General features: G+C 50.8%; 1 pseudogene; it reads right to left on the reverse strand.

The window, feature by feature from the left end:
* Positions 1-7,713, reverse strand: part of LOC119111157 (protein unc-119 homolog B-like) — a 16,906-nt pseudogene extending 9,193 nt beyond the window's left edge.
* Between the last annotated feature and the right edge of the window lie 7,610 nt (positions 7,714-15,323).

A 15,323-nucleotide genomic window follows, 5' to 3' on the forward strand; every position in this document is an offset into this window, starting at 1 on the left:
CAGGTGAGCTGCCGCCCAATGGCAGTGTGGCGGCCGCCACAACCGCCCACGGACACCCCATCAGCCCCACGGCTCCGCTCGGTCAAAACCGGTCCGCCCCAGGTGAGGGCCGCCGCCCAATGGCAGTGTGTCGGCATGCCACACCGCCCACGGACACCCCCTCAGCCCCCCCCCCCCCCCCACGGCCCCGCTCGGTCACCGGCCGCCCCAGGTGAGCCGCCGCCCAATGGCAGTGTGGCGGCGCGCCACGCCGCCCGCGGCGCCGTGCCATGTTGTATGGCCAGCACGCCGGGCCCGGTAATGACGCGGGGGCCGGGTCGCTCGATACGCGCCGTGCCGGGCCGGCAGTGTCTCCGGCGGCCGGCGGCGCGCCCGCCCGCCGCCAACTCGCGGGTCGGCCAGGGGCCGTCCCACCGCCGTGCGCCGGGATGGCCAGGGGTCGTCCCCCCACCACGGCATGGGGGGTGGGATATTTGCGGGACATGGCCGGAGCGAAGCAGTCAGGGGTCAGGCTGTCAGGGCATGGCGCACAGAAAAAAGGTAGGGCAACGAATAGCGAAGCTATTATTCATTCCAGCGCAATACATGCATACCAAATGGAGGCCTGTCTAGCACTGGCCAAAGTGACGAGCAGCCGTTCACCGCGACCAATGCCAATAACTCTGGGGAACCCGAAGCAAGGATGAGGAGCGAGTCTCAACTCGCTGATATTGGTCGGACTCCTAGGACACCACCAAAATTAGCTCAGCCACTATTAACCACCTGCATTAGTTGAAGGGCTTTCAGGTACTAGCCGTTTCCTTCAACCATCACTCAAGAACCCGTAACTGTCATTCCCTAACTTGACATTCTAGGGACCATAAACAACAGATCAACAAAAGGATCACGTAACTTGCCAAAACTGATGATCACCTTGGTTGTGCACGTTTCAACCCACAATGGATCCTTAGCCACGTCAGACCACCGAGCACGTGATTTCAACGGCACGCAGGGCGGTTCCTACACGTAGCGTTGTTTTCAGTGCCCCACGGACAGTAAGGATGTATGGCATGGTTGGCGTATAAGCGGGTGTGCCACGTGTGGGTGTAGAGTATGAATCTGGTCAACAGTAATGGCCCATTACCCAAGCAATACTCGCCAGTCTAGAGTGATAGCCCGATGACAGGTCAAGCACGAAAATTGCCTGCCCCTGACCATTCCCGTCGCAAACAGTCCTCAGCCACCATTCTGTGCAAAAGCTGGTTATGAATACGATTCTGGAACAATGTAGACCAAACCTGCACGGTGTTTGCTATGGCAAGCCCCATTATTCCCTTTTCTCATCCAGCATTCACTCTCCTTGGGTATCGAGCAATGCAACCCGTTCACTGGTTTTTAACCGCGGCACCAGTTCAGTAAGAAGCTAAACGCTGAGTATATTCTGCCCAGTGAAAGCCAAACAAGTGGAGCTGCCAGGGGTTCTCGAACTATATCCTTAGGCGAAAAATGCTAAACTGTGATTAAGGAAGCGTCAGAATGTGGTTCAGCTTTTGAAAACCCACAAAGAACGAACAAAGAGCGACGGGAATCCTCGCCCCAACTGAATTTATTGCCAGTCCTGGTCAAACTGGCCAAGAATGATAGCACCGTGTTTTATCATGACCCCATTTTGCTACGGACCAGGACGCGGTAAAGCTATAGCTCACATGCTTCTACTGGAATGGCGGCATCACTGAAGCAAACTGCCCTTCCTATGGTCAATGTCCGTGCCAAAGCTACACAAAAGCATTACAGCGTTAACCGCTGAAAAAACGGCGAAATACACATATGTCTCCAAAACAAATTGTCCAATGCATCAGGGGATCACACAGGCTAATACCTACACATACAGAGCTCAAACACGCTGTTCGGTGAGTCCGATCTCCGCAAGGCGTGGCAGTACTGCGGACCGCTTGGAAGGCGCGATGTCATCGAAAACCTCGAGCTTTACGCGCTGTTGTGTACGGCGTACACACCTGCGTCCGACCCGGTGCTGGGGAGCTCGTAGACGTGCTCGCACGTGTTCCGCGCTGTTGACGATGGCATACGCACCTGTGTCCGGCCCGAGTTGGGGAACTCGTAGATGTGCTCGCACGTCTTCCGCGCCGTTGTGGACGGCATACTCACCTGTGTCCGGCCCGATGTTGGGGAACTCGTAGATGTGCTCGCACGTGTTCCGCGAGTTGGGTATGCAGAAGCCGAACTCGAAGTCGACGTCTTGAGCAGCTTGCCGCGGAAGAAGTGGCGCTCGATCATCCGGAAGTTGTTGACGGGCCTGGGCGCCGACAGTGAACTCCACCCTGCCGACGAGGCCGCAGCTCATGAGTCAACGGTCCCGGCGTTCGCAGACGACTGACACTCATCGCGGACAGACGCCTGACACCGACGCTCGTGGGGGGCTGCTGAAACGAAAACCACGCGAAACATCATGGTGGGAATAACAAGAAAGGTGACGGAGGGGATGGCAAGATGCATCACGAACGACTGATGATGATTGAGTATTAGGGCGTTCTAAGTAGTTAATGTTTCCTGATTGGAAAGCTTTCGAAGCTTCCGTGCCAATGAATGTCTTTATCATGAAGCCAGCGAGACCTAGCAACGCACTTAGATGCAGAGCTTCATCTCATACGTCCCAGGAAGCCGGGCCCAACAGCAATCAGGAAAGTAGACGTCAGCAGCGGTGTATGCCGGCTCGGCGGCGTGTCCACAGCAATGCACGACCTGCTCTAGCACTGCACGGACCCAACAGCATCACGAGCATCTCCCACACGCCATGACCCAGAGAGTGACCAGACTGCAGGCACTAAACCGACGGCTTGCCATCGCCTCGTCCCACCACATGACGTCACCACATGACGTCACGGAGAAACGTCAGTAGGTCTGGTGTGTCAGCGGACAGCCCGGCCCGACAGAGCACGACACTGGTGCGGTCCGCGACACACAAGGTCGAGCGTCACCACCACGATCGGCTCGACGTGACCTACGTGGCTCCAATGGCCTTCAGCTGAAGGAACTTGGGAGGTGAAGTGGTAACGCACGAAGCGACCCGCGTTCTGGTCCATCTCCTCCGGCTCCGAGCCATCATCCGGCTCGTAGTCTGAAAGGCGCGAGCAGGCCAGCTGATACTTGGGGTGGGGTCATAGTGTTCGTATCAATAACGAATTTGCGACAGGTGCAGTCCACAAATACTATCGAGATATTGATGAGTGCAGTCCACAGATGCTATCAAGATACTACCAGGTGCACTCAGCGAATGCTATCGAGCAATGATATCCTTTTCAGAAATGGCGATAACCTGGGCTTAAGTTGGTCTCTGCAAGAAAATCCACTCAGCGCGCGCGGCTGCTTCACTTAGTTTGGGTTTGAGTCTTCTACGTCAGTCCTGGCCATTTCAGGACTATGTCATTGAGGGAGAGGTCGTTCGTGGGGCTACAATGTGGCCATCGCGTGTCCTAAACCAACGAGCCTCTCAGCGCAGAGGGGCCATTCTTTAGGGATTTGTGCGGGTGCCCGGCCGGGGCTCGCGCCAGGGCGGCGGTCACCCCGCCTCATGGCTAACATCCAGGGCACACCCCGGTGACTCACGGCGCTGGTGCGGGCACTGGGGATGAAACGATGGGCGATGAAGGCAGGGAGGATCACAATGCTTTGCGTTTGATACAGAAGCGGAAGCAATGACTTACCTACCGAAGGTTTGGCGATTTCGAACAACACCGCTCCGCTGTCCAAATCACGGATCTTGAAGCGAGTGAAATCGATATCGTAAATATTGGCCTCCGGAACACATAGATAATCTGTGAGGATAAGGAGCCAAGTGTTTGATACGTGGAATCGACGGGTGGCGCGATAACTTTTGAAGTTTCCTTTTCATATCACTCATTGTATGGACGCACTCAGCACTATCGTTACAGGTGCGAATGTCCTCACAGAACCACGTAAAACCACACCAATCAGCGGATTTCCCACAACCAAGTGTAACCCCCAGCAATAAGGGCCTTCTTTATTTACTAATCTGCCGGAATCGCGTCACAAATCGTACTCTCATGACATTGGCCAGGCGCATCTTCATACAATACTATGCAGGCACTTAGTGTGAAACGGTTATCTTATCGCTGAGCCCCAGACAAAAACTGGAGCCGCGATGGACAGATTACAATTTCGAAACCGCTGCTGTGTGAAGCGGGTTGGTCGGCTGATAACCAGGAAAACGCTCCCCATATCTTATTTGGACGTGATCCAAAAAAGAATGGACAGAAAAGCGCGTGATACACACGTTTCTCTACAGCATCACTATTAAGTATACTGATTTGGCAGTATTGAAATGCCAGCAGGAATGTGCACGAATGGTCGGATACAGAAAATCCTTCTGGCGATGGGATCCATGCGGAGCCATCAATTGGGGCGAGGGTGAGGGACATGGCCCCACCTGAGGCCTGGCACGGTCCCCCTGGTGGTGGCGAGAGGCCTATTATTCGATGGTGGAATAATCGGCTGGCCTCCCGAGAGTTAGTTTGGATCTCCATATAATGTGCAGCCCTATGATTCAACAGTGGAACGATTGGCTGGCCTCCCGAGAGACAGTTTGGATCCCATACAATGTGGTGGCCCCGCCCAGGTAGCGGCCTGACGACAACCATGGCAGAGTCCAGCGGGCCGCCGATGTCTTACTCTGAGTGATCTTGTCCAGACGGAGCACGTCTTCGGGGGTGACAACAGGCTTTCCTACGAGGGATTCTTCCGAGATCATGTCTGGAACGGCGCACAGCATGACACACTCGGCAGACGCTGGCAGCACGGGCAAGAATGCATCACACGAGCCGTCACAAGGCTGCAAGAGGCGCGTCGTGCCACTGATGTTAGCGACGTTGGTGGTTTTGGCGACGCTGATGGAGTTAACCGCAGCCAAACGCGGCGCATCATGACAGCCGCCACGAACGCAACAATTCGTCCGTCAGAAATCCTCGTACCATTGGGATGCAAAATGACCACTTTGGTGAAAACGTTCAAATAAATGCGTTCCCATTTGCGCCATTAGACCCGCACGCCGACAGGGGTGCCTCTTATCATCCATATTTGTCAAATAATACACTGCGAACGTTTCTACGCATATCACTGTTATGGCCGAGCCAACGTTGTATAAAATCGCCTCAATGTATGTTTCTATTTTGTGACGGTTTATCGTACCTCATTCCTCGTAAGTTTTAACCATTTCGACACCGCTTCACACTTGGGGGAGGGCCAATTCAAGGCCGATTCCATTCCCGGCGTCTTAGAACAAAAATTCAAAAATAGAGTCGGCACATAACTTTATAATTCAGCTTTAGTTTCCTTACTGCGAGTCAATCGGCTCACGTGTCCGTCAGATTATACGGGGCCGAATCATGTTGTCGCCAAATCGCGACCGTCTCTGGTAGACAGGCATTCTTGGAAGATAAGGGAAAGCCAGGTGGCGGCTATTATGCTGTTTCTGATGACTGGGGAGAAAACACAGACCTAAACATTGGAATACCGAAGAAGTGAAAGGGAGAAAGCATCAGCTCTCGTTATCATTAATATGCATACTTGATGACAAGCCCACTTGTGGGGTACCGAAACCAGCTCGTGGTGAGGTTTGAATGTTCGTGGGCTATTTTACTCCGTCGGTCGGGAGCTGCGGCACATTTAATTAAGAAACCGTAATCTGACATCGCACGAACATGACACTGCTGTGCAGTCTTCCCAGACGGAAAACCGACGGCATTGGAATACGTAATGCCATGCTATCAGACGATTGCATATTGGGCAGAGGACAGCCAAGTTCTGAATTGTGTTCCATGCACATAACGAAACTGAATAGATGTCAAGGCGTGGGTTGTTTCATGGAACTCTACAGGGTCTGCTCTTTTGCTGAACCTATTTGGAAATCCATTTGGAGGCCTGCGGTCAGCTACCTGGGCAAATGACTCCTTCTGAAGCATTTACCAAACCAGCGGACCATCAGATGTGACCTGTACCTGACACACATGGCAGCACAGATCACTGCTGTCACACAGTGCATGCAAGGATTGCCAGGCTTCTGAGTGATACCAGATGTTTGGAGCAGGTTGACACACCATGTGGCATGCATTTTGACTCACATGTTTAGTTCACTGCCACTGTGTTCAATGGGAAAGGTGCTCAACCCATACTGGCAGTTCTGGATACAAGTCCAAGACCAGACACAATATGTAGGCTGGCAGGCATGAGCAGGATGGGTGGCAACTGGCCAAAGCCACTGGTCTGGGATGGTTATATGGGAGCAGTGTATGGCACATTAAACATTCCTAGCCCTGTAGGTACACAAGTCAAATAAGACAAAGACAAAATGTACACCTAACACACAAGGTACAAACCAAACCAAGATTAGTGGTTAATTAATCTGATGAACTGGACTTGTTTACCTTTGATTGTAGCTTCCAGGTGCAAGCAACAAGCCATGCCTGAGAAGGGTCCTAAAACCCAAACCACACATTCAAAATGTTTGGAAATGAACCCCTAGGAAGACTTTAATAGACATAGTTTGGAACGTTCACATCAGTTATTTTCCAGCTGCCAATCACACCCTTACACACCACTTCATGTTGAGCCATGTGCATTTATCTTTTTCCATTTTTCTGCACAACCATTCATTTACTAACACATCAGTGCAAAGTCAAAGTCCAGGCAGCCCCTTCTGAGAGAAAATAGATTCCTGACATTTCCTCCCACACATCATACACCTGGCTGGCAGGAAGTCAGCCAGTCCCAGCTCAGCATAGCACATCTGCAGCTGGAATGGGGTCATGTGGCATGTTTCTCAATGGATGCTACTATGTAGCATGCTGGATGATGTTCAGCATTTGGCCCCCGATGCTGGTGTAAGACTGACCTGAACTTGGCTTGGTAGAACTGTTCCTGTTGCCTCCAGATAGGATGCCAGTGCCCTTGTCATTAGCTTGACTGCTCCTGACACTCATCGCTTCTCGGTGATCTACTACAAAAATAGGACACAAGTACATTGTTCAAGCCCAGCAAAAAAAAAACATGTGCATCAATGGGTACATTACATATCATAAATGTCTATCATACTATGCACACAATTATGCTGATGACATCATCTTGAATCATATGAAGATGAGCCTAAAAAGCAATACTGAGCATTACCATTTGTGCATAAAACAGCAATCAATAAACAATTTAACATTTAGCATTAGGTATCCAATGTACACAGTGTATCAATGTACACAATGACATGGCACCCTGTGCTTTCAATTCATCATCTCACTGACTGTGCCATCCATTCACTTGTTTTGGTGGGCCAAAGAAAGATGTTTGACTGTGAGCATTACTGATATGGGGTTATTTGCACTGTAACCCAACACTTCGCTATACCTCTGTCGATGCTATGAAGGTCGTGGTTTTGTAGCACGTTGTGATACAGAACACACAGTGCTTGGGTATCGTCAAACAGTCCTCATCGGTTGCTACCTTCTCGCTTTCACTTTCGACATATACCCTGCCCAAATGAACACAATATGTACGTAAAAATGTGCCTTCCCAGGCGAACACTAAGTGTTTTTCTTACCTGCCCGCACCAGATATCGTTTCACAAATAAAAGAAGCCTGCCCCGCCCACCCACAGCGCAACACCACCCCAAAAACAGCACTCGGGGTGAGGCGTGTACCGCAACACGCAGCCAGCCCCCGCGGGAATGCCAGGAAAGACCACAAATACAGTCAGCTGATGACATCATGACGTCAGCAACGTTGATGCCAAAAGTACTGCCAAAAATGATAATACTTTGCTCGGACTATATTCGTGCCAAAAATATCGCCAGATAACGCCAGATATCGCCAAATCACGTCCAGTCATAGGAATGCTAAGACAGTGACATCAAATCTAGTGACAATCAGAGCAACAGAAGGAGTGACGTGGCCGATAACAAAACAACGTGGATCCGCACATGAGCACCGAAAATCAGTTTTGGCTATTCTTGTCAGAACGATTTTTCCCGGAGACCGCTGGATGTCTGAAACAATCGGACCAACGCCGACTGGGCTAATCGGCCGAGCAGCCGCGGAATGTCGCGTCCGACCCGAGACGGACAGGTTGTCATCTTTGGGACGGAGCAGCGCCGGTTTTCAGGTCAGTCCTCACCAACCGGGCAGCTGAACATGGCCGCACGTTGCGGCCTCTGCCGCCCGGGAGACGTGCGCGTCGCGTGCTGCGCAGCAATCGCCAGCAATCATCACCGACGCTGTCAGTCGGAGCCGGCCATCGGGAGTCATCCCCGGTCAAAGAAACTTTCCCTTACTCACGTCCTGGCCACACCTAGACCACATATCCTCCGGAGCTATATTTATCCGCATCCATGGGATGGAGCCAATCAAAAGCCGATTGATGCTGCCAATCATAACAGGCTCATCATTCGACCATATCCCGCTCGCCGTTCGTCCCTGCCCGTATCGACCAGGCAAGATCAAGCCGACTAAGCGGTCGCGACTGCCGGCCCAGCATGACCTGGCAGACTAGCTGCTCACCCAGCTGCACGCCGTCGATCACACGGGCGCCGCGACGCCACGATGCCGCCGCCGCCGCCGTCCGGCCAGTATCCGCGGCCTGGCACTGACCCGGCGCCTCCGACCCTGTGGCATGGCCAGGTGGACGAACCGCTGGACCAGCTGCGCGCCAGCAGACACACGGACACCGGGGCGCTACCGCTACCAGCGCCACGCCATCGGTGACGCCCAGATTGGGTCATCATATCTGCTGTTGATCGTCATCAGCTTGATCCCGACGCTGCGCCGCGGCTCGCCGGCCATCACGCACTACCTGCTGCGCTCCAGGCTGACTCTACGGGACCCATCAGATCTAACACCACCGTCCACGATATGACAGGACGGCTGCCATGACGAAAGTAGGTCCTTAAGCCGATCTTCGTTTGACAGAAGTTGTGAGCAGGCTGAAGGATTGTCCGCGGACCGGTCATGTCGCGCGCTGCGTGGGCCCGGCACAAACAGGGCGCGCGTGCGCTGTGCGTGCACTTCGCCATTTGAAGGCTGTATTTTCTTATTTTGGTCGGTCTTTTCTCACTTTAAGTAATATATTGTTGCCTTTCTTATTGTAGTTGATTTTTCCTCCGTTCACTCTTGTTATGTCAATATATTTCACGCTATTTTTTATCCTTCTTGTTGTTGATTGCTTAGGCCGCTCAGACACTCAACCGGGTTCTGAGCTGTCCGAAAAAGGTACGTTGTTTCCTACTCAATGCTCAAAGGGCCAATGCTGAAACTTCCAGAAAATTGATGATCCCAGGCTCACCCCCTTTGCTCCTCCCTCCACCGCCTGGGCCTCTACAGCATGATCTGAAAACTGTGCCACCTCTTTTGTTTAAATAGGGCGCTTCCGTTGCAGGACCCCCAAAGAAAGCTGCCTCAAAAGAAAAGTGCAGTGGTGCTGGTATTAGATCCAAGTGAAGGGTTCATTTTAATCCTCGCCCTGATTCGCGGTTTTTCATGTGTGGACTCATACGAGGGGTCAATGCTCTGGCGTTTCCGGGCGTTTCCAAACTAATGAAGATAGAGCTTTTTGGAAAACACCAGTGGATTGGTCCCAATAAGATCTCGTCATTGGTATTAGCTTGTGTGTTGTTAGGTCAATGATTAATTACGTTATGTCAGGTCAAAAGTCATTTTTTTTGCAGAAAATCGTACTTTATCCACTTTACATCAAGCATTGAAGACCACACCATCTGACGCCATAAGACCTATATGGGCTTGATTTGTGTTCAATTTTGAGTAAAATGGTGTACATTTCGGTGCGTTTTGAATAAAAATTTATGATACTTAGCTACGTTAATGTAGTAATGTCAGCCCGCCGCACGCTTTCGGCGGCACCGTTGGCTGCCACGCGCCCAACACTTCAAGCCGCAGATCGCCGTACAGTGTTTCTCAAAAACCGCTGCTGTTCCAAACCACAAAAGCTTGGAGCACGTTTTTGGTGTCAGACCACGCGCAATGGATGCCCGATAGGCTACTGAGACTTTGCGTGCGATTGCAAAACACTCCGAGCAGGTATTCTCAAGAAGTCTTAGGGGGGCCGCATCGAACTCTCCCCTATCAGAGCGAGGGGTAAGTCCTGGCGGAGAGACGCCCATGACTAAAGTCCAGTCGATGCGCACCTAGCCGATTGCAAAGGGGGCGTCCCCGGAGTTCAAGAGTCCAGGAGAACGAGGGTGTCCACTGATTAAGCTAGACAGAAAGATAAGCTAGAGAGTATGTTCATGGAAACGAAATGTTGGCCTGGGTCACTTTAGGTCAGGGACCTATTCTGGCACGTGATATGTACATGGAAGGTTTCTGATGAGGTTTATGTTGTCAATAAATTCGAAATGAGCATCAGAGGCAACTCAAAACAGCAAGCCCTAGATTAATGAAACAGCTTGCGTTTGACCTTGTTCTGACCTTTCTATCTGAACTTAGGTCCATGGAATTTGGGACATTCGATTGTTGTGTTGCCTAAAAAAGTATCTCAGGGATTGTATGGCTTCGTCTAACCTGCGTTGTTTCCATCAATTGAACGATTCCCTGAAAATGACTCCCTGAATCCACGGCTTGACTTTAAAACCTGCCGTCGGTCGGCGACCTTGCAAGGTAAACTCAGTTTTTTGTACCACACGATCTGCTATTTAATTGCCTACAGCTATGCAGAATTTGGCGTTCGGAAACCACTCCGGAAAACCCTTTGCGGGGAGTCAGTTTGACCCCCAATCCGAGAGCATATTAAGACGGTAAGCACGGCGGCCTCGTCACTCCGATGACCTCCCCCTCAAGCTCTTCGAGATGAACACCCCCTCTTCCACACGGACCTAAGCGAGTCGGTGCAAACCCGGCATTTCTCGCCGTCGCTGGTGAGCCAACGAGCTCCGAGTTGTTAACGACTTCGCCGAGGTGGAGGGGCTCTCACACGGGAGGAATACCACAGTCCGGAGAACCGGCACATAGTTGCCCGTGTTTATCCCGAGAGCTCAACTAAAAGAATCGTTGACATTCAGATTTGCGCATCCTTGGCGGAGTGGGTCTGGGCCGCGCTGAACGCTCGCTATTTACACCTGATTGAGATGGCTTGTGGCCGGTGGCAGCGGTCGCGCCAAAGGTCAGGTGACGTCAGAGGACAGGACGGGCAGTGCCGAGCGTTGCGGTACGTCAAACTTTCGCCACATAATTCTGCCCTTTAACTGAACTTCACCATCGGATGGTAGTCAGGATTAACGCAACATGTTCTACTTAGCATGGACTCTGATCCCATATATACATTCATTCAAAAGGTCCGAAATTAACTTGAAAATGAACGGGTCGCGTGGTGGGTGACAGCATAGATCACGCACTTCATAGGACCTAATCTGGATTTCAGGTCATCCCAAAAAAACTTACCATATCACAGAGTCATGATATCAATATCTTAATGAATGCCAGTTCTGGCATTCATTCATAAAGATAGCTCGACTTCCAAAAGTCGGAAGGTTCGTAACAAATTCACAGTAAAAGAAATGTGGCGGGGATGCCCATATCACTAGGGTAGTGGAATGTCCAACTAAGCCAAGCTTATCCATGGTAACTGCCGCAGTCACGTGACTGCGGGTCCCTAAAGTGAATCCCCGGCCTTGGGTCCCGGCCGTATCACCAAATGACCCCATGGGGACGAGAGCGACCATAGAGTCGGGGCGTAATGACCGGCGTTTCGGCTACAGCTGAGAGTTGTGAATCTATCTCCTTTATCAAGCCAGGCGAGGATAATTAAAGTTCATGGCATTGCCTATTGTCAGGCCCAAAGTCATAAAATTTGCCTTATGGCGGCACGAGGATGTCAAATATTCCGCAAAGTGTTGCGGAATTGGAGTGCATTACAGCGAAATCACCCACCGACTTGGCTACACGAGCGACAGTACAGCTGCATTTCAATTAACAAAAGGGTTGGTGATCCGCATCCGTGACAAATGCATTATGTACGTGCCTGTCACAACTGCAGCTAGCTTCCACCATAACTTTACCGCTCCAGTACACTTCCGTGGTTTAAAATGCGGCCAAATGGTAGATGCAGGGAATGCCGCACAGCTTATTGGTTTATTGATAAATGATTGCCAAGAGACAGTGTCCAAAGGTAGACAAAACCAGTGCATCAAATGTACGCGTGTATTTTTCATTCAAATTCACATCGTGTCCTCACCGAAACTGATCCATTCGCGAATTATTTTGTTGTTCCATGACGTGGCAGCATTGATGCACAAAGGATGCATGCACCCGCGGAACATTGTTGAAAACGAACACATTATTATGGATCTTGTTCGACCGTCGCGAACGTGAGCAGCCCTCCGTTACTCATCGACGATGCTGTAAACTGTCTGCGCCCGCTCTCGCCGCAGCATACGTGGAGGAGTCACATTGCCAAAATCATGCTAGTCGTTAACAGCAGGCAGCAATTTACTGAGTTATTACCTACTTGGGAGTTGATTGCTTGCACTGAGCTAGGTCAATTGTCTTCTTATTGGACATTGAGATATGGGACGCTTTTACAGGAGTTGTTCAAGTGAATTGCAAAGCAATTCTGTTTAAGCGAGAACTAAACAATCTTGTTCGCATTTACGCCATAAACGTTGCGGGCGTGCAACGCAATATTTCAGCTCCGAAACAAAAACGAATTTGTCAGATTTATCGTTTCGTAACAGCAATGATGTGGTTCTATTAACAGTGGCCATGGCAATGCCGGTAACGGTAGCGCCTTGATTTTGTAAAGTGCGACTAATGAATTCGTTCTGCTATCTAAAGGAGTGGTCTACCCTTTTTTGCTGTCTTATGGCCACGCTGATTTTCTTTGAGCACGCGTATGTCGCGAAGCGTGTGATATGAGTAAATGCATATTCAGTTTAATGACTTTACGACGGGTCAAACTCACGGGCGTCCACCTCGTCCAACTGCGATCGTGGCGCAACCTGCGCGAATGGTGCTGCCATTACCCAGTCTCAGCGACGCCGGCCCGGCGGTACGGCGCCGACGGTGGTGCCACCTAGCGCCACGCGACTCAACGTCTCCAGCACGGCGCTGACGGTGGCGCTACCAAACCGAACCGAGGCCGAAGAGACCGAACATGGCAGGACCAGCAGCTTGGATTGGTAATGGAAACTTAGTTGTGGGTTGGCTTTAAGTATTCCTTTAAGACTTAACAAATAAATTAAAGAGTGAACCCAGATATTGAGACCGCTAACAAACAATTGAGAATCTACACTCATGATTGCGTTAAAAGCACTTCCGCGCTGCACTGGTTGGAAATGAAATTTTAGAAATTGTTTGCCCAGAGGACTTGTGTTTCATGCAAGTGGCCTGAGGCTATCACCCAGTCCATCCGTTCCAAAAAGTGCACTCCTGACACTTCGTAACACGCATTCGCAAGTTTCTGCTTGCTTGCGGTCTCAATATTCAGCGGCGGATGCAGAATTTCGTCAAGGGGGAGGGGGCACACAACATTGTGGGGACTCCTGAAGTTTGGGGCCCCCCCAAAAAATGTTCTTGCTTTTTGGTCATTACATTTCAATACAAGTTTGTAACACGTATTTATTATTTAATAGTTGCACATTTGCAAATATTTATTTATTGCACAGCAAGAGACGCATCTTGCTGTGCACAGCCCTATAAAGGTAGGCGTGCTACGCACGCACACATATAGAGCTCGCTCATTTTCTACAGATCGTGCTAAATGCTTTGATTTTGGGGCTAAATTTTTCGGAACAACAGATCAAGTAAACTTGATTTGGCTGCTAACAATCATCAAAACCAAACATGGACTTGATTCCTAGCTCATGTATTTACGGCTGGCCTGCTGGGCGATGTAATCACCTGATTGCTGATGACTAATGCAGGATTGTTCCTTTGTTATAAGGAGTGCAGCATACCCCAGCATTCAATGTATGTTAAGAACGTGATGCACTAGTATAATAAGTGTCACACGCTCAATAGCCAATGAAAATGACACATACGACGTCGCGACATGTAAAATTACGTTCGGCAACTGCGCGTAAAAATTAATCGGCGCGTATTCGAAAGCACCAATGGCAATTGGGACGAAACATGAGCGATCATGGGTGCCGCAGGAAGCCAACAAAGTGGCTCTCGTCAGCAAGCATAGGATCTAAGTATAGCAAAGGGGAGTTGCCCAAAACCATGAATTAATACCCCTGTGCGACCAAGAGTGTACGAACACGTTAACCGAAAGAGCCTCGATAGAAGTGAAGAGTCCTCCGCAAATGGGATCAAAGTGAAAGATACCTCGATTAAGGTAGAGGGTCCCGAACATCGAGCGTCTCGGTGCCTTACCTTATAAGAGCCCCAGCAACAGCACAAGGCACTCCAAGTAAGTGGAAAGAACTGGAGACTAATAAGAAAGGCCCCTGAGCGACCGAGTGTACCCCGGCATATAGGGCCCCGGAAAAGCGTATAGAGCCTTTCAAACGAATGGGAAAAATCCGTGGAGGAAAACGTGATCAATCAAGAGTGCCCAGGCATGGATGCAGGTAGCGTCCCAAAAGCAGCGTTAGGCCCTAAGAGGAAATGTGAAGAGATCAAAGGCAACATGGAGAGCTCCTTAGCGATCAGATCGATCCGGCAAGTGGACATATAGGACGTGGGCAGCAGCATAAGGCCTCTGGGCAGCATAAGGACCTCAAAAATTGTCCCCCAAGCAACATCTTTTCAATCGGGAAAGAATCAGGAAAGGAAAAAGGCCCCTCGAACGATGAAATGTGCCCGAGCAGGTTTGTCCTGATGTTGTGATGATGTTTGTGTTCTGACGGGCCCTTGTCGGGCCCATCAGAAGGGGCCCGACAAGAGCGTAGGGTTCCCACTCAAATAAGAAGTACCCAAAACCCAGTGCGGAGAGCCCACGAAAGATGAAGGGTACCCGAACAGATTGTCAGATAGCCTCGACAGGAGTGTACGACCCTACATTAAAACACCAAGATCCAACATACAGGGCCCCGAGCAGTCAAGTGTAGCCGAGGAGGCAAACAGGTGGACCCCCAGCAAGTGCGTAGGGCCCTCCATCCAGGTAGGAAGTACCCAAGCCACAATGTGGAGAGCCCCGGATATTCGAGTGTGCCCGAGCAGGTTAAGAGATGGGCCTCCGGCAAGAGCGTAAGTCCTTCCGTTCAAATGTGAAATACCCACGGCACGATGAAGAGGGCCCCGAACAATCGAGTGTGCCAGAGCAGATTAACAGAAAGGGCCCGCGAAAAGAGCGAGGGCCCTCCATTTAAAAA

Source organism: Pollicipes pollicipes, unplaced genomic scaffold (genome assembly GCF_011947565.3).
Source record: "Pollicipes pollicipes isolate AB1234 unplaced genomic scaffold, Ppol_2.1 Scaffold_7261;HRSCAF=8764_pilon_pilon_pilon, whole genome shotgun sequence".
In the NCBI taxonomy this organism is placed as follows: domain Eukaryota; kingdom Metazoa; phylum Arthropoda; class Thecostraca; order Pollicipedomorpha; family Pollicipedidae; genus Pollicipes; species Pollicipes pollicipes.